Source organism: Impatiens glandulifera, chromosome 9, assembly GCF_907164915.1.
Source record: "Impatiens glandulifera chromosome 9, dImpGla2.1, whole genome shotgun sequence".
Lineage (NCBI taxonomy): Eukaryota > Viridiplantae > Streptophyta > Magnoliopsida > Ericales > Balsaminaceae > Impatiens > Impatiens glandulifera.
The window spans coordinates 22,738,722-22,756,874 of NC_061870.1; the positions used below are offsets into that span (position 1 = coordinate 22,738,722).

General features: G+C 37.4%; 6 non-coding genes and 2 pseudogenes across 6 annotated transcripts; all 8 read left to right on the top strand.

Moving 5' to 3' along the window:
- Positions 1 to 12,443: 12,443 nt before the first annotated feature.
- On the top strand, positions 12,444 to 12,526 carry LOC124916881 (annotated as a pseudogene).
- Positions 12,527 to 12,792: 266 nt separating this feature from the next.
- On the top strand, positions 12,793 to 12,883 carry LOC124916868. Its single transcript, XR_007096954.1, has one exon. It is a non-coding gene; the product is annotated as a small nucleolar RNA Z43 (small nucleolar RNA).
- Positions 12,884 to 13,266: 383 nt separating this feature from the next.
- LOC124916853 lies at positions 13,267 to 13,364 on the top strand. Its single transcript, XR_007096941.1, has one exon. It is a non-coding gene; the product is annotated as a small nucleolar RNA snR60/Z15/Z230/Z193/J17 (small nucleolar RNA).
- Positions 13,365 to 13,627: 263 nt separating this feature from the next.
- LOC124916871 lies at positions 13,628 to 13,711 on the top strand (annotated as a pseudogene).
- A 250-nt stretch (positions 13,712 to 13,961) lies between these two features.
- On the top strand, positions 13,962 to 14,059 carry LOC124916851. Its single transcript, XR_007096939.1, has one exon. It is a non-coding gene; the product is annotated as a small nucleolar RNA snR60/Z15/Z230/Z193/J17 (small nucleolar RNA).
- Positions 14,060 to 14,384: 325 nt separating this feature from the next.
- Positions 14,385 to 14,481, top strand: LOC124916859. The gene has a single exon (XR_007096947.1). It is a non-coding gene; the product is annotated as a small nucleolar RNA snR60/Z15/Z230/Z193/J17 (small nucleolar RNA).
- A 2,275-nt stretch (positions 14,482 to 16,756) lies between these two features.
- Positions 16,757 to 16,847, top strand: LOC124916864. The gene has a single exon (XR_007096950.1). It is a non-coding gene; the product is annotated as a small nucleolar RNA Z43 (small nucleolar RNA).
- Positions 16,848 to 17,333: 486 nt separating this feature from the next.
- On the top strand, positions 17,334 to 17,431 carry LOC124916850. Its single transcript, XR_007096938.1, has one exon. It is a non-coding gene; the product is annotated as a small nucleolar RNA snR60/Z15/Z230/Z193/J17 (small nucleolar RNA).
- Positions 17,432 to 18,153: the final 722 nt, after the last annotated feature.

The following is an 18,153-nucleotide window of genomic DNA, read 5'->3' on the forward strand; positions in this document are numbered from 1 at the left end:
AAAGGATGGGTCTTGGCGTATGTGCATTGATAGTCGTGCTATCAACAAGATTACAGTGCGTTATCGGTTTCCTATTCCCCGGTTGGATGACTTATTGGATCAGTTGGGTGGTGCTTCTGTGTTTAGCAAACTGGATCTCAAGAGTGGATACCATCAGATTCGTATTCGCATGGGTGATGAGTGGAAGACTGCCTTTAAGACTCGTGAGGGCTTATATGAGTGGCTGGTTATGCCGTTTGGTCTGTCGAATGCTCCTAGCACCTTTATGCGTGTGATGAACCAGGCTCTTCGCCCTTTCATTGGGAAGTTTGTAGTCGTTTACTTCGACGACATCTTGATTTACAGTGACAGCGAGGTAGCACACCTCTCCCATCTTCGTGAGGTGTTATCTGTTCTCCGGCGTGACAAGTTCTATGCTGCTTCCTCGAAGTGCACATTTCTTACTGATTCTACCCAGTTCCTCGGTTATGTGGTGTCTCGAGAGGGCCTGAAAGTGGACCCGAGTAAGGTACTGGCTGTCAATCAGTGGCCCCGCCCCTCTTCGATCACTGAAGTTCGCAGTTTTCATGGCTTGGCTTCCTTCTATCGGCGTTTTATTCCTCACTTCAGTAGTGTTACGGCTCCTATCACTGATTGTATGAAGGGGGTTAAGTTCTTCTGGACGGATGATGCCGAGGCTGCCTTTGTTGAGATCAAGCACCGACTCACTTCAGCCCCTATTTTGGTTCTTCCTGATTTTTCCCAGCCATTTGAACTACATTGTGATGCTTCGAAATTGGGTATTGGGGCTGTACTTAGCCAATCTGGGCGTCCTGTTGCTTATTTTAGTGAGAAACTGTCTAGCGCTAAACTTCGTTTCAGTACCTATGATATTGAGTTCTATGCTATTGTCCAGGCAGTCAAACACTGGCGTCATTATTTATTTCAGCGGGAGTTTGTCTTATATACGGATCATGATTCCCTCAAGCATCTTGGTGGTCAGGACAAGATTTCTCATCGTCATGCTTCGTGGGTCTCTTATTTACAGCAGTTTACTTTTGTGATTAAACACAAGGCTGGTGTGTCTAATCGCGTGGCTGATGCTTTGAGTCGTCGTCATGGGCTGTTGGCGGAGATGCGTGTCCATGTACCCGGCTTTGATTCGTTTGTGGACCTCTATCGTGATGATCCTTTCTTTTCTCAGGTCCTCATTCGCATCCAACAGGGGGATTCGAGGGACTTTGTCTTGGAGGATGGGTTCCTTTTCCGCGGTGTGCAGCTGTGCATTCCAGATTGCAGCCTGCGTTTGAGGATGATTCAGGAACTCCACAAAGAAGGCCATGTTGGGCGTGATCGTACCTTCCAGCTTCTTGCAGCTTCTTATTTCTGGCCTTCGATGCGCAAAGAGGTGGGGCGTTTTGTTGCTCGTTGTCGTGTTTGTCAGTTGGCTAAAGGCGCTTCGACTAATGCCGGGTTATACTTGCCTCTGCCTATTCCCACTCAACCATGGTCTGATGTCAGTATGGATTTTGTCCTTGGGCTGCCACGTACCCAGCGTGGTTCTGATTCGATTTTTGTGGTGGTTGACCGATTCTCGAAGATGGTTCATTTCATTCCCTGCAAGAAAACCTCTGATGCTGTGGCTGTTGCACAGCTTTATTTCAGGGATGTGTATCGCCTTCATGGACTTCCTGCCTCCATAGTTTCTGATCGGGACACTCGCTTTGTGAGTCACTTTTGGAGGAGTCTTTGGCGTTTGGTTAATACTCAGCTGAATTTTAGCAGTGCCTATCACCCGCAAACTGATGGCCAAACTGAAGTTGTTAATAGGTCTTTGGGGAACCTTCTGCGCAGTTTAATTGGGGATCATCCTAAGGCTTGGGATCTGAAGCTGCCTCAGGCCGAGTTTGCTCACAATCATGCTGTTAATCGCTCCACTGGTTTCAGTCCTTTCCATGTGATTTACGGGTTGTCTCCGCGTGCTCCTCTTGATTTGTTAGCGCTGCCCAGCAAGGTGCGTCCTCATTCCACTGCTGCGGATTTTGTTGGTCAGTTGGCTCAGGTTCATCAGACCACTCATGACCGCTTGGTTGCTGCTACTGCCAAGTACAAGGAGAAGGCTGATTCGAGAAGGCGTGCTGTTGATTTTGAAGTTGGTGACTTTGTGTGGGCTATTCTGACTAAGGATCGTTTTCCAGCTCATGAATATAGCAAGCTTGCTGCTAAGAAGATTGGTCCTGTTGAGATTGTGGAGAAGATCAACCCCAATGCTTATCGTTTACGCCTTCCCAGCCATGTGCGTACCTCTGATGTGTTCAATGTGAAGCATCTTGTTCCTTTTGTGGGTGAGTCTTCTTCTGATGAGGATGATGCGGTTCCAGATTCGAGGACGAATCTTTTCTACCCTGGGGGGAATGATGCGGTGCGAGTCGAAGAGGCGTTTATGCGAAAGTTGCAGCATCCGAAAATATCTCGCAAGTGTCAGATTTCGACGATTGCCTAGTGTTTTTCGGGCGGAAACGTTTAGGGGCTCAAAATCGCATTTTTTATTAGTTTCGGGTGTTTTTTGCAATTTATTAAAAGTTGTTTATTTCTTTTGCAAGCTAGGGTTTGGGTATTTAAAAGGATCTTAAAACACTTTGTTAGGGGAAGATTATTAATTAGAAAACGAGGTTTCCTCAATATCTATCAATTTTCGGTATTCGTAAGAATCAACGAATCTTGATAAAGGTTCATCCTAGCCACGCACGCTGCATCACAATTTATTAGAAAATCAATATGAATAACAAGTAACGTGGCATTCTCAATCTCTTTATCAAACATATTTGTTAAAAGATAAAGAGATGGTATTGAATGTTATATTGAATTATATATGTTAGAAAACTAATATAATAATGATATTATCACAATGTTATAATATTGTGATTATATTTTACATATATATTCTTCTATTTATGATAACTTCTCACCTCAAATAATATTTGAGTTGTTTGTTTTCCCTTTTTCTTTCGCTTTTCTATTTCTTGGTTGGAAGCCACTTATGCTTCTCTCGATGGTCTGAACGTGCTCCACATGCAAAGAAGTGCACAATCATGCACTTCATCTTCAACTTTCGTTTGTTTTTTATTTTTGTTCTTAGATTTCATACTGCTTTTATTTTGGTTTATTTGTCATTTTTAATTTGGTTTATTTGTCATTTTAATTGTTGGCTAGTATTTCAATAGCATCAAATATTCCATCTTCAATAATATATGAATAAGGTTTAATGGATAGTCTTTAGCTAAGTAAGATAGGTCTTAAAGAGCCAGGATATTGAATATCTAGGACTCTCAGTCAGTCCCAGACTATGACCCATCTTTGCAAAGCAAGAGTAAGGCCAAGAAGAAAGCTAAGTGTCAAGGCCCATTTGTGGGAGGGCCCAATCAAGAGGAGTAGAGGTCCATCAAAGTCATGGCCCAATCCAAGAAGGGAGAAGTGGAGGAACAACCAAACAAGACTTAACTAAATCCACACTCAATCTTAATGTCTTGTGCACACTCCATCTATTACCAAAACCACACTCAATCTATCTCCTTGCCCACACTCAACCTATCCATCATTAATGCATTTAATGCTCTACTTGTAATTTACACAATCTCCTTTAAAAAAAATGTAGTCACACCTTGTAAAGAGTTGATGTTGAATACAATCTTATTCTCAAGCTTTGTTTCTCTCTCTAAGTATTCTTGCATTAATTTTTTTGTTTCAAAAAGGCTTACTAAGTTAGAATCTCTTTGATCTAACTTAGTGCCACACAGATCTAATTTTAGCCCGTGACAAGTGGTATCAGAGCAAGGTTGTGCTTCCGTACTCAAGTTGCAAGAGATGGATTCGAGTGCCAACGTCACGAAGGTTCCGATCATCGAACAAGTGGACAAAGTGCCTAGGAGGGGAAAGTTCGTCGAGATGAGTGCTGTCATGGAAGCTCGGGTGACCCGGCTTGAGGAAGGCATGAGCGAGCACCAAGAAGCTCTCGAAGTGTTTAGCATAGTGGCCGATAGAGTGAAGGTACTTGAAGAGGAAGGTGACAAGCTAGAGAACGAAATCATAGGAATCATCAACAACTCGAAGCATAACATTCGAGACGAAGTGCTTGGGATGGTTCGAGTGAATGTTGATGATATCCGGAATGAGGTACTTGAAGCAATCCGTGGAGAAGTCCAAGGCACGATCGATGCCTTCCAAAGGGAAATGATGGGAAAGATCGAATGCTTGGAGGGGCGGATTGGTTGGAATGGAGGAGAGGAACTTCGAGGTGCGGCACTCATCAAATTGATGTTCCCAAACCAACTTCATTCATAGGCTCAAAGAGCGCAAGGGAAGTGGATGACTTCATATGGAACATGGAGAGGTATTTTAAGGCATCCAACATACTTGAGGATTGCATCAAGTTGCAAACGATGGCATTTTTCTTGATAGATATGGCGTTGTTTTGTGGAGGAGACGTGAAGCCGACATTGAACGAGGTACGTTACGAATGGAATTGCGATTGTAGAAAAGGCTGATTGAGATTAAAACGTCTGTGGATAGACCAAAGTTCAATAAGGACAACAAGGAGAAAGGTGGGGGAGACCTCCAACCCAAGAAGTGGCAACCAAACAACAATCCTATAAGGCAAGCCGACGAAACGGGTAAGCCTAGAACTTGTCATATTTGTGGTGCCACCAACCAACTCAAGTTCATGTGTCCTTTCAAAGGGAAAAAGTTGTGGCAGTCCAATGAGCCGAGTCTTCTGATGATGAAGAAGGGGCTCAACTGGGATCTTTAAGGTTTCTCAATGTTGTTAAGGCTAGTGTTGTTGAGCCAATTAAAGGAACGAAAAGGGGTTCAATGTTTGTTGAGGCGGTGATCGAAGGAAAGCGCGTGAAAGCCCTTATCGACACTGGGGCAACCCACAACTTCATGCGTGAAGGAGTGGCTAAGGCGCTGGGTCTCCACAACAACCAATGACGGGGGACCATCAAGTCTGTGAACACGAAAGCCAAGCAGGTGGCCGATGAAGCTAAGGAAGTGAAAATTCAGATCGGAGACTAGAGCGGAAAGGTTTCATTTTCGGTAACCCCCCTTGACGATTACGATGTATTACTAGGACTACGATGGTTCGATCAAGTACGTGCGTGTATAATTCCCTATTCTGATTTGTTGGTCATCTTGGATCACATCAAATCTAGTGCCATACCGGTGAGAAGGGAACTAGACAGAATGAGAATGTTATTGGCTATACAATTTAGCCGAGGCCTCTAGCGAGGCGAATAAACTTTTGTCGCTTTCACTGTGATAAAAGATGAGGACGATTCCAAGGTGGGAGTAGAAGTGTCCAAAGAAGTCCAAGAAGTGTTGGAGGAGTTCAAAGACACGATGCCTAATGAACTCACAAGGAAATTACTGCCAAAACGGGACGTGGACCATAAAATCGAGTTAGTGACAGACACATTGCCACCATCTCGCACGCCCTATATAATGGCACCTTCCGAGCTAAAGGAGTTGCAGAAGCAATTGAAATAGTTGCTTGATGCGGGAATGATCCAGCCATCCAAATCGCCTTACGGTGCTTCGGTGCTAATCCAAAAGAAGCATGATGGGTCATTAAGGATGTGTGTAGATTACCGGGCGTTGAACAAGTTGACCGTTCAAAACAAGTATCCGATCCCGATTGTTGGTGAGTTGTTCGATCAACTTGGAGGAGCCAAGTGGTTCTCAAAGATCGATTTACGGTCCAGATATTGGCAAGTGAGGATTGCAAAAGGGGATGAGACGTAGACCACCATGGTTACGAGGTATGGATCTTATGAATTTCTTATCATGCCTTTTGGTCTTATGAATGCACCAGCCACATTCTGCACCCTTATGAATAAAGTCTTCCACCCTTACTTAGATAAGTTTGTGATAGTTTACCTTGACGATATTGTCGTATACTCGTCCACCTTGCATGAGCTGTGGAGTATTTGAGATTGGTTCTCCAAGCCTTGCGAGAGAATGAGTTATACACCAAATGGGAGAAGTGCTCGTTTGCCCAAGATCAAGTGATGTTTATTTGTCATCGAGTGAAGTCAGGGTGCATTATGATGGATGAGGTCAAGGTCAAAACCATTCAAGAATGGGAAGCGCCTAAAACCGTACATCAACTTCGTTCATTCCTTAGTTTAGTGAATTACTACCACAAGTTCGTCACAGGGTACTCAAAAATAGATGGTCCCTTGACCGACCTTTTGAAGAAAGATCGATCATGGAGGTGGGATGAAAAGTGTGTGGAAGCCTTCGAGGGACTCAAGGCCAAAGTCACCAAACAACCGGTGTTAGCACTACTGGACCATACCGAAGAGTACGAGGTGCAGACTAATGCATCTGACTTTGACATTGGAGGTGTGTTGATGCAAGAGGGGCACCCTATTGCATACGAAAGCCGAAAGTTAAACGATACGGAACGGCGATACACGGTCCATGAGAAAGATATGACGACAGTTGTGCATTGCTTACGTACATGGAGACACTATTTTCTTAGAAGCAGATTCATGGTACAGACCGACAACGTAGCCACTAGCTACTTCCAAACGCAAAAGAATCTAACTCCTAAGCAAGCTAAGTGGCAAGAATTCTTAACCGAGTTTGATTACACATTGGAGTACAAGGCGGGAGTTACCAATCGTGTAGCCGACGCTTTAAGCCGCAAGGCGGAGTTGGCCGCCATTAGTCAACTAGAGACCAACATAAGGGAACGCATACGGAAGGGCCTAGAGAATGACCCCAATGCGCTGAGACTCATGGAGTTTTCTCAAAGCGGCAAGACTCAAAGATTTTGGGTCGACGACGAATTACTCCTAACTAAAGGAAATCGTGTGTTCGTACCCAAGTGGGGAAGTTTGCGTCATGACGTCTTGAAGGAGAGTCATGATTCAAAATGGATGGGTCACCCAGTAATGCATGACACCATGGCGCTAATAGAGGAATCATATTATTGGCCCAAAATGTGGGATGATGTGGAAGCTTATGTACGGACTTGTCTTATTTGCCAACAAAACAAGATCAAACAACATCAACCAGGCGGTTTGCTTCAACCATTACCAGTGTCGGAACATCCATTTGAAAGCATCTCGATGGATTACATCACAACAACACTACCCAAGTCCGATGGATACGGGTCGATCATAGTGGTGGTTGATCATTTTTCCAAGTATGGAACTTTTATTCCGGCACCATCCGACGTCACAGCTGTCGATACAACCAAGTTGTTCTTGAAACACATCGTGAAGCATTGGGGAGTACCAAAGACGATCATCAGTGATAGAGATCCTCGCTTCATTGGGAAATTTTGGTCAGAGCTGTTCAAGTTGATGGCCACCAATTTAACATTCTCAACCAGCTTCCATCCACAAACTGACGGACAGACAGAAAAAGTCAATGCCTTGCTATAATTATATCTGAGACACTACGTGAGCGCCAACCAAATGGACTAGCGTAGACTTATGAATACGGCATAGTTCTCATATAATTTTCAAAAAAGCGAATCAACTGGGCGTAGTCCGTTCGAACTAGCGACAGGGAGGCAACTAGCGACTCCGTAAAGTTTGGCGATCGGTTATGTAGGTCAAAGCCCGTACGCCTATACATCTGCCAAATCCTTAGGAGAGGAGGCAGATCTTGTTCGAACGTCTTTAGATAAGGCCGCCAAGAAGATGAAGAAGTGGGCGGACCTAAAAAGGCGTGCCGTTGAATTCGAGGTGGGGAACAAAGTAATGGTGAAGTTACTTCCACAACAATTCAAGTCTCTACGATCTGTGCACAAGGGTCTTGTACGTAGATATGAAGAACCATTTACAATTGAGGAGCGCGTGGGAAAGGTTGCATATCGATTGGAGTTGACACCCAAACTAAAGATCCATCCGGTATTCCACGTAAGTAACTTAAACCATTTCACGAGGATATAGAGAATGTAGAGAGGGGACAATCCAATCGAGCGGCAACGGTCGTCACGACATCCTTCGATAAGGATGTCACGGAAATTATATCTCAGAGTGATTAGAAGAAGGGGTGTACCCCTTTCCGTCGAATACTTTGTAGTTTGTACGATGGAAGGACCTTCCCAATGCTGAGAATAGCTGGGAAAAAGAAGACCATTTGTGGCCATTCAAGCAGAAGATCGAAGAATATCGGTCCAAGGTCGAGCCGATGGCGGCCACAACTTAGGTGGGGGAGTATGTCACAGCCCATTTGTGTGAGGGCCCAATCAAGAGGAGTAGAGGTCCATCAAAGTCATGGCCCAATCCAAGAAGGGAGAAGAGTGGAGGAACAACCAAACAAGACTTAACCAAAACCATACTCAATCTTAATGTCTTGTCCACACTCAATCTATTACCAAAACTACACTCAATCTATCTTCTTGCCCACACTCAACCTATCCATCATTAATGCATTTAATGCTTTATTTGTAATTTACACAATATCCTTTAAATACATGTAGTCACACCTTGTAAATAGTTGATGTTGAATACAATCTTATTCTCAAGCTTTGTTTCTCTCTCTAAGTATTCTTACATTGAGTTTTCTTCTTTCAAAAAGGCTTACTAAGTTAGAATCTATTCGATCTAACTTAGTGCCACACAGGTCTAATTTTATCCCATGACATAAGAGAGAGCAGACAGAGACAACTTCAATACATTAAATAGAAACTTTTGTGGGCCTACTAGACAAGAGAGAGTTGGTTAGACCGCATAATGCAAACATGACAAATGCACATCTTTATATTGTACAATTGTCGTCTTGTATGTAGTAATTACCATAAAAGAGCCCCGAATGCTAAGGGCGGATGAGCGGTAATACAAGATCGAAAGGAATGTATTGGAAGGTCAACCAGAACTACTTTGTTTAGTGCAATAGGAAATAACTTTCTAAGGTCAATATGTGGACATGCCTTGGGCTAGCTCCATTCATAGTTCACCTACGAGGCAAGATGATTAGCACTGGGATCTGTAGTATGAGTATAGCTATTGTCGACTAAAAATGACCCAAGACCTCTCCCCACAGGTCCCCAAAATTAATCATTCCTTCAAAACAAATGATAATGATGAATTCAGATCTAGATCTCAAACTCAAATTATTGTTTTAAATAGTTTGCGCAAGAAAAAACATTAGTTGAACGACTTTTATGGAAGGTCTAGAAACTGAAAGCATGACCGAGGCAATCAAGGGCCTTCCCTTCCTCAAACTTTGGTCGAGATTTTCAAACTTGAGATGCTCCAGGTTAGACCCTTGAAGAATAAAGTTGCATTTACCGAGAGAGATAAAAGAACTCTGACATCGATTTGTGCACCTTCTAAATAAGGAATTTAACCTACGAAAAGAGTACATTATCTGGGTTTCATACGATCCCTTCCCACTTGTGAGCATTCGAATAAATGAGTAAATCTGACTTAGGGCAACGAAATCATCTCACTCATGAAATGAAAATCTCGATATACTTGACTTTTAGATAAAAAGAGCTTAGACAAGCCTTGTGCCAGATGATGATCAAGCTACTTATATAAGAGAGTGACCCGCCCCAAGTGAATATGAAAAAGCAAAGCTTTCTTACGCCCGCAGACCAATTTATGATGTCTTCGTCGCTGACTTTCGTCAAGTAGGCCCCATGAATTGGCCAAGGTCTGATTCGGCTAATGATAACTCGATCCGAAGCCTTCGGAGTATCTTTTTTATAGGCACCTTTATTTGTATGGGAATTCGTTGCTAATAGATTTCACCTAGTGTTCCTCTACTTCCCCCGCCACCTTCCGACGTGCTCTGGTATATAGTGATAACTTCCGGGCATGAGTGCCCCATCGTGAGACTGCTTGTTGAACGTTTGTTGGCAAAGAGATTCAATTGAATAACCTTAGGTTGTAAGCCTATACTCATTATAATACAGAATAAGAAGTAGGCTGACGCTTTATTGCTTATTTGTCACTCGTTATTATTAGTTTATAGCGGGTTCCACCTATATGGAAAATGACACAAACCTTATTTCAGTCTTATCGAATGCCCAAAATCAGAACATTCATATCCACTATATTTCCTTAGATAGGCTATAAAAATAAGGTCTTAAGTAAAAAGAAAGACTTAGAACAGTCACTTTCGGAAGTCCCATAATCATTAATTTATTTAGGAGGAAAGAAAAGAGATTAGACTAGTCATTGGAATAGTAGAGTCTACGAGCCTCCCACTTCGGTACCATATACTTTTTTACTAGTTGACATGTCCATCATTTGCGTACCTAGAACTCACACAAACAAAAATGAGACTCTAAATCATTAATTCTTTTGTCTTTCCGATCTGATTCTTCCCAAAGGCATTTCATTTCATATGTTCGTATCATATTTTCTCTACCAGCGTAGTTTGTAACATTCAATGGCGTTGCGCCACAAGAAACGAAAAACTAATACTATATATAGTCATGGATGCTCATCTAGAAACTAAAGCAAAGTTTCATCCCGCTTGAATAGCGAAGTAAACACTTGAGCAAACCTACATTCTCTTGTCCTGCTAGCTCTGTTTCTAATAGGGCCGCATACCACATAATATTAAGTCCAAGATCGGTTCTATCTATTGAATGACATTAGCTAGAGAGAAGGATCAAAGATCAAACTTACTATTAGGAATCTAGTGTCTGTATTAATTTCATACTACGCAGAATCTCCATAACCAATTTTCCATTTTTTATTATTAAAGTTTTAGGTGTTACTTTTGGTACTACTCTTATTTTACACAATCCAAGAATTTCCATAACGTTAAAAAATCATTGCATGGAGTGACACATTAGCAAAACCAATAAAAAACTCAGTTTTAAAATAAAGCAGCTATATAATTGATTGACTAGCTTAGTAATTTTCCTAAAGAGAAGAGATGTATGAAGTCTGGCTAAGAAATTTACATACAAGACTTTGATGTCGCATTCAGAGGATCTTATTTCAGACGTCATGGCTTGGAGCTTAATCTCGATCTAAATCTGACATTAAGTGTCCGGTCTTCAATTGATTGCATCGTCTTGATAAAGTAATTAAGAGATGAGACTATAGTCTTATTTCTTGTTAGGCATATTAACCAATCAATAAGAGAATATGAAACCTACAAGAAAAGGTTGGGACAATGAAGTAGGTAAAGTGGTTGAATTTTCAAGTTGTTCCAACTACTAATAGATTGAATTCCAAGAGCCAAATGTATTCTCTACCGTTGTAGGTCATTCTCTTGTAGCTGAAACGACGTCTTTTTATTTTTTGTTTTACGGTGGCACAAAAGATGCCACAAAAGAATGAAGAAGTTATATTTTGTATTTATCTCAATATTTATAATGATTTTTAAATATTAATTATAAAATAAATAAATTAAGTGGATATAACGAATATTTCTCCTTTGACTGTTTATGCGGTTTGCGAATAAGCATGTCATTTTAGTCCCGACGGGTCGGGGACTCGAAGGAACCGAACCGATTGGTTTGGGTAATTTGTTAGTTTTTCGGTTTTGGGTAATTTCGGGTCGAAACCGATTTGTTCCGGTTCGATTTCGGGTACCCGAAAAAACAATTCGTTTTTTTAATATTTTTTTAAATGTCTCTATTTTTTTTATTATTGATTTCATTTGATTCAGTTTCATTAATTATTATTATTTTTTTTGTAATACAACATTTTTTATTTTTTTTTATCTTCAACCATGCCATAACTGAACAAAAATGGAGATATGAGAGGGAAGAAAAGAAGAGGTAAAAGAAAGATAATTAGCCATTAAACAGAGAATTAATTTTTATTATTAACATTAATTTTTTTTTATAAATATTAATTTTTAATATTAATATTTGTTTTTCTTATAAATATTATTTATTTTTATGTTATAATTTAGGACGGTTTGTTTTATTTTAATAAATATAATATTTTAATTTTTTTATTAAATAATTTTTAAAATTTAATATAAATCGATTTGTTTTTATGTATTATTAAATATTTTAAAATTAATTTAAAAAGTTAAAATTTTATTAAATTGATTAAATTATGTTCAACTAATAAAAACATCTTAAAAAAAATACATGTTAAAAAATATATTAAAGTAATTAAATGAGTAAAAATAATCAGATAAATTAAGTACCTATTTTTTCTCGATTTTTTTGGGCAATTTGGGATCCGGTTGAAATTTTAAACCCATTCGATTGAAATTTTAAACCCGGAAATTTGCCATATCTATTTTCCCGTTAAACCCGGCAATTCCCAAGTAGCCAAGAAAACAAACCCTAGCAAAAAGAAGGTGAAAATCCTAATCTTGAGCTCCCTATATAATCACGCTATACCTGATCTCCAAATATGCACAATCGATAATAGTAGAGAGATCATCTTCTCACTTCTCGCCTACGTTTAAGATGAGTTCTTTCTTTGTCTAATTTGTAAGTATTATTTATGTTTGTGAAGATTGGACTATGATGATTAATCACAATAGGTCTCGTTCGTCGTAATGGCTAATATTCCTTGACGAAAATCTACTGTTTACTGAGTCCTTTCTCACATCTTCTCCCATTTCTTGTCCCTTATTCATTTTCATTCTATGGCCAATGATTAAATTTATTTAATTGACAAGCATATGTCTGAATTTACATTTGTTGATACATTAATCTTCTCTATGAGGCCAATTTTATAATATCTTAGATCTTTCTGCTTGATTCAATAAATTTTGATCTTTAATTAGGGTATCTCCCCCCTTTGTTTTAAATTAAAGCTGTTCCCTTTAATCCTTTGAAAGGTTGTAGATTTTTTTATGAAGTTGGGACTATGACGATTACATAATTGGTCTCGTTCGTCGTAATGGCTTCGCCTTGACGACAATTCTGATATATCACCACCCATAAACTGAGTCCCATTTTGAATCGTCTTTAAATGACAAATCTTTGTTTTTATCTTGATTTTTCTTTTTTTCTACAGTATAGACAATGATTACATGTATTTAATTGACAAGCATATGCCTGGATTCACATTTGTTGATAGATCTGTGTTTTGAAGCCTATGATGAATGAAATAGTATTTTCAGTACGAACTTCATGATTATTACGATACTGCCTTCCTTCTGAGTCTCTTGTTTGTTTTATGCTTTCTGTATTCTTCTGCTATTGATTTATCATTTGGATGGTTACTTGAGAATTGGCGATGAGTTCGCACATAGTTCTTCTTGAAGATCTTTTGAGTTTATTCTCAGGAAAAGGATTTTTAAATTTGGTTTACTGTTTCAGAGAGACTTATGATGATGGGTCAAGTGATGATTGTAAATGCATAGTTCAGATGAAAAAATCTTTATGATTAATTTAATCTCAAATAGTCTTTCGCTCCTATCTGATGACCCATTATTCTTTTTAAAGTCAGTTCTTTGTCTCTTTTAACATTGTTTTCTGCTTTTGAAATTCAATTCCTAGCGAAAAGAATTGGAAAACCATGATCATGAAAACATGGTAAAACTCATCACACCATTCAAGTGCAGAGGGAGGTGCTTTTCTGATTTCGCCTACTGTTTGATGTTTAAGATGTGTTCTTTGTCTTTATAATGTTAGTCTATTGTGATGTTTTTTGTTTAGAATCTATTTATGGATTTTACTATCTTTGTGAACGTGGGACTGTGATGATTACTCAATATAGGTCTCGTTCGTCGTAATGGCAAATTTGCCTTGACGAAATTCCTTCTATTAACTGAGTCCTATTATTTTTCACATCTTCTGGTTTTATTATTTTCTCATTGTTCGAGATACAATGTCCAATGCTTAATTTCATTAAATTGACAAGCATATGTCTGAATTTATACTTGTTGATAGATTAATTTTATCTATGATGCCAAATTTAATCTCTATTAGCAATAGAGAGTTGCTGCAATGTAACTGGATTACATTTCTATATTTTAAATTTGTTTTGTTTTGCTGTTTCAAAGTGATAATGATGTTGATGATAATGGTGGGTCAAATGATGATTGTAAATGCATAGTTCAGATGAAAAAATCTTTATGATTAATTTAATCTCAAATAGTCTTTCGCTCCTATCTGATGACCCATTCTTCTGTTTTAAATTTTCTATTTTTCTTTCTCAAATAGTCTTTCTTTATCTTGAAACTGTTAAATCTCTATTTTTGAAGCCTATGATGAATGCACATAGTATTTTCAATATGAACTTCATGATTACTATAATACTTACTTCCTTCTGAGTATATTTGATTGTTTTCTTCTTTCTGTTTTGTGGTTTTCAGTTGATTGATGAGTTTTCACATAGTTCTTCTCGAGTTTAATCCCAGGATAACAATTTTTAAGATTTTATTTGCTCTAATGTATGTTACTGGATACCATTCCAATTTGTTGAATTTGTTTCAGTCATGTGATATTCATGGGTCAAGTGATGATTGTAAATGCATAGTTCAGATGAATATATCATAATGATTAATTAATTTCAAATAGTCTTTCGCTCCTATCTGATTACCCATATTTATCGTTTCATTCACTTTTCTCCCTTCTATTGGGTGAGACTCAGTTTATTTGTTCTTTTGTCTTTTTAACATTGTTTTCTAATTGCTGGAGATACAGTGGCCAATGATTAATTCATTTAATTGACAAGCATATGTCTGAAATTACAATTGTTGATAGATTAATCTTCTCTATGAGGCCAATTCTCTATGCCTAGAAAATGGATAATTGATATTTGCTATAGCATTTTATCTTCCATTTCTAAATTAGCCTTAATAATCATGCAACAGGGTATCTTCCTTCTCTGTTTAAATGAAGAATTGTGTGAATATTGTTAGAAATATTATGTTGTAATTATTGTTAGAAATATATTCCTATTTCAAATTGTCTGAAATTGATAAATCTTTGTTTTTCAGTATGGACAATGATTAAATATTTTAATTGACAAGCATATGTCTGTTATGTTTAACTATTAAATCTGTGTTTTGAAACCTATGATGAATGAAATTAGTATATTTAGTATGAACTTCATGATTACTACAATACTGCCTTCCTTCTGAGTTTCTTGGTTTGTTTTCTTCTTTCTGCATTTGTTATTGTTTTTTCATTTAGATGGTTACTTAGGAATTGTATGATGATTTTGCACATAGATCTTAACCCCTCTTATCAAAAGAGTAGTATCATTTTTCTTATTGGGTTAGTCCAGGAAGTGTGTTACAAGTTATTGGGCTACATTGTTGACCCAACATTGTAGCCCAATAATTTGTAACCTATTTCTTGGACTGACCTAATAAAAAAAATGATATACTCTCTTGGTGAGAGATGTTACGTTCGAAAAGGTTGTTTGCTTGGTGTGAGGTTGTAGTGTTTTAGAATCAATAAATAAAAGTGAATGAGACGAATTCTAATCATATTCACACCCATCAGTCTTTTGCTCCTATCTGATGACCATTTTTTTTTAAATTGTTTGTCACTTGACAATGTTTTCTGCTAGAATTTGTTCACATTTTCTCCATATTTTGTTTTGTTTCTTGTTTTATTGTTTTCTAATTGCTGGAGATACTTTGGTCAATGATTAATTTTTTTAATTGACAAGCATATGTCTGAATTTACGCTTGTTGATAAACTAATCTTCTCTATGAGGTCATTTATCTAATTTACTTTTTTCATTATGCCTATTCAATGGATAATTGTTATTTGGCTCTAGCATTTTTTTTCTTAAATATGTCTACATTTGCTTAAATGATTCTGAAATTAGGGCATATTCCATCTTTGTTTTGATGAAGAACTGTCTTTAATGGCTACGCCTTGACGACAATTTTGATATATCATCACCCATAAACTGAGTCCCATTTCCATTGTTTTACATCTTAATTTCTCATTGTTTTCTACATGTCTGTATTCACAAAAGTTGATAGATTAAGCTTCTCAACGAGCTTATCTTTTATTTTGAAACTATTAAATCTGTGTATTTTGAATCCTATGATGATTGAACATAGTAGTATGAAATTCATGATTATCTATGATTGAACATAGTACTATGTGTATTTTGCACATAGTTCTATTTGAAGATCTTGAGTTTATCTCAGAAAATATGATTTTATAGATTTTATTTGAGTGTCTAACTAATTCTTTCTTGAGTAATCTCATGATTAAGCAATATAGATTTGCTCCAATGTAACTGGATTATCTAATTGTATGACCAATGATTAAATTCATTAATTGACAAGCATATGTCTGAATTCTCCTGTGTAACACATTATTTCTTGAAGTTTTTTTTAGGAGCATTTAAATTTTTTTATTTTTGGACTAATAGAATACGGGTCGGTAACATTTGGAACCGGGTATGAGAACTGAAAGATGTGAAAGATCTCATCTGGTAATGCTAAATTACGGCTAGCCCTAGTGAAAAGAAGGGAAAACCCTAATCTTGAGCTCCCTATATAATCACGCTACACCTGACAGCAAAATCAACCCGATGAAATTCTCTGTTTAATATTCCTTGACGAAAATCTACTGTTTATTGAGTCCTTTCTCACATCTTCTCCCATTTCTTGTCCCTTATTCATTTTCATTCTATGGCCAATGATTAAATTTATTTAATTGACAAGCATATGTCTGAATTTATATTTGTTGATACATTAATCTTCTCTATGAGGCCAATTTTATAATTTCTTCGATCTTTCTGCTTGATTCAATAAATTTTGATCTTTAATTAGGGTATCTCCCCCTTTGTTTTAAATTAAAGTTGTTCCCTTTAATCCTTTGAAAGGTTTTAGATTTTTTATGAAGTTGGGACTATGACGATTACATAATTGGTCTCGTTCGTCGTAATGGCTTTGCCTTGACGACAATTCTGATATATCACCACCCATAAACTGAGTCCCATTTTGAATCGTCTTTAAATGACAAATCTTTGTTTTTATCTTAATTTCTCTTTGTTTTCTACTGTATGGGCAATGGTCAATCTTATTAAAAAGGCTACCTGTTATGGTTTAACTGTTAAATCTATGTTTTTGTTGCCTATGATGAATGAAAATAGTATTTACAGTATGAACTTCATGATTACTACAATACTGCCTTCCTTCTGAGTCTCTTGGTTGTTTTCTACTTTCTGTAATTTTGTTATTGGTTTTCATTTCGATTGTTACTTGGGGATTGGATGATGATTTTGCACATTGTTCTTCTTGAAGACATTCTTGAGTTTATTCTCAGGAAAATGATTTTTAAGATTTTATTTGTGCGTATAGCAAGATTCCTTTCTGCTTGAGTAATCTCTTGATACAGCAATAGAGATCTGCTCCAATGTAACTGGATTACATTTCTATATTTTAAATTTGATTTTTTTACTGTTTCAAAGAGATTTATGTTGATGGGTCAAATGATGATTGTAAATGCATAGTTCAGATGAAAAAATCTTTATGATTAATTTAATCTCAAATAGTCTTTCGCTCCTATCTGATGACCCATTCTTCTGTTTAAAGTTGGTTCTTTGTCTCTTTTAACATTTTTTTTCTTCTAATGAACTTCAACTACCCAAGAACACAAATTCTAGAGAAGAGAACTGGAAAACCATGATCTTGGAATCATGCTAAACCTTATCACACTATCCACGTGATCAATAAGTAAGGTCATTTTTGATTTCGCCTACCATTTGATGACTAAGGTGTGTTCTTTGTTTTTATAATGTTAGCCTATTGTGATGTTTTATGGTTAGAAGATTTTATGAATGTACTATTTTTGTGATGGTGGGACTGTGATGAATACTCAAAATAGGTCTCTTCGTAATGACAAATTTGCCTTGACGAAATTCCTTATATTAACTGAGTCATATTTCACAATGTCCAATATTTTTGTTCTATTTCACATCTTGTTTTATTCTTTTCTCATTGTTGAAGATATTATGGCCAATGATAAATTTCATTTAATTGACAAGCATATGTCTGAATTTACACATGTTGATAGATTAATTTTCTCTTTGAGGCCAATTTTCTATTTTCTTCAATGTACTCCTTGATTCAATGAATTTTGATCTTGAGCTTTAGAATTTCTATTTAAATAGTCTGAACAAGCTTAATCGATTCTGAAATTAGAGTATCTTCCACTTTTGCTTTAAATTAAAGGTGTATCCATTAATCCTTTGAAAGCTTGTAGCTTGTATATATTTGAACCAATTATATTAAGAGATATGA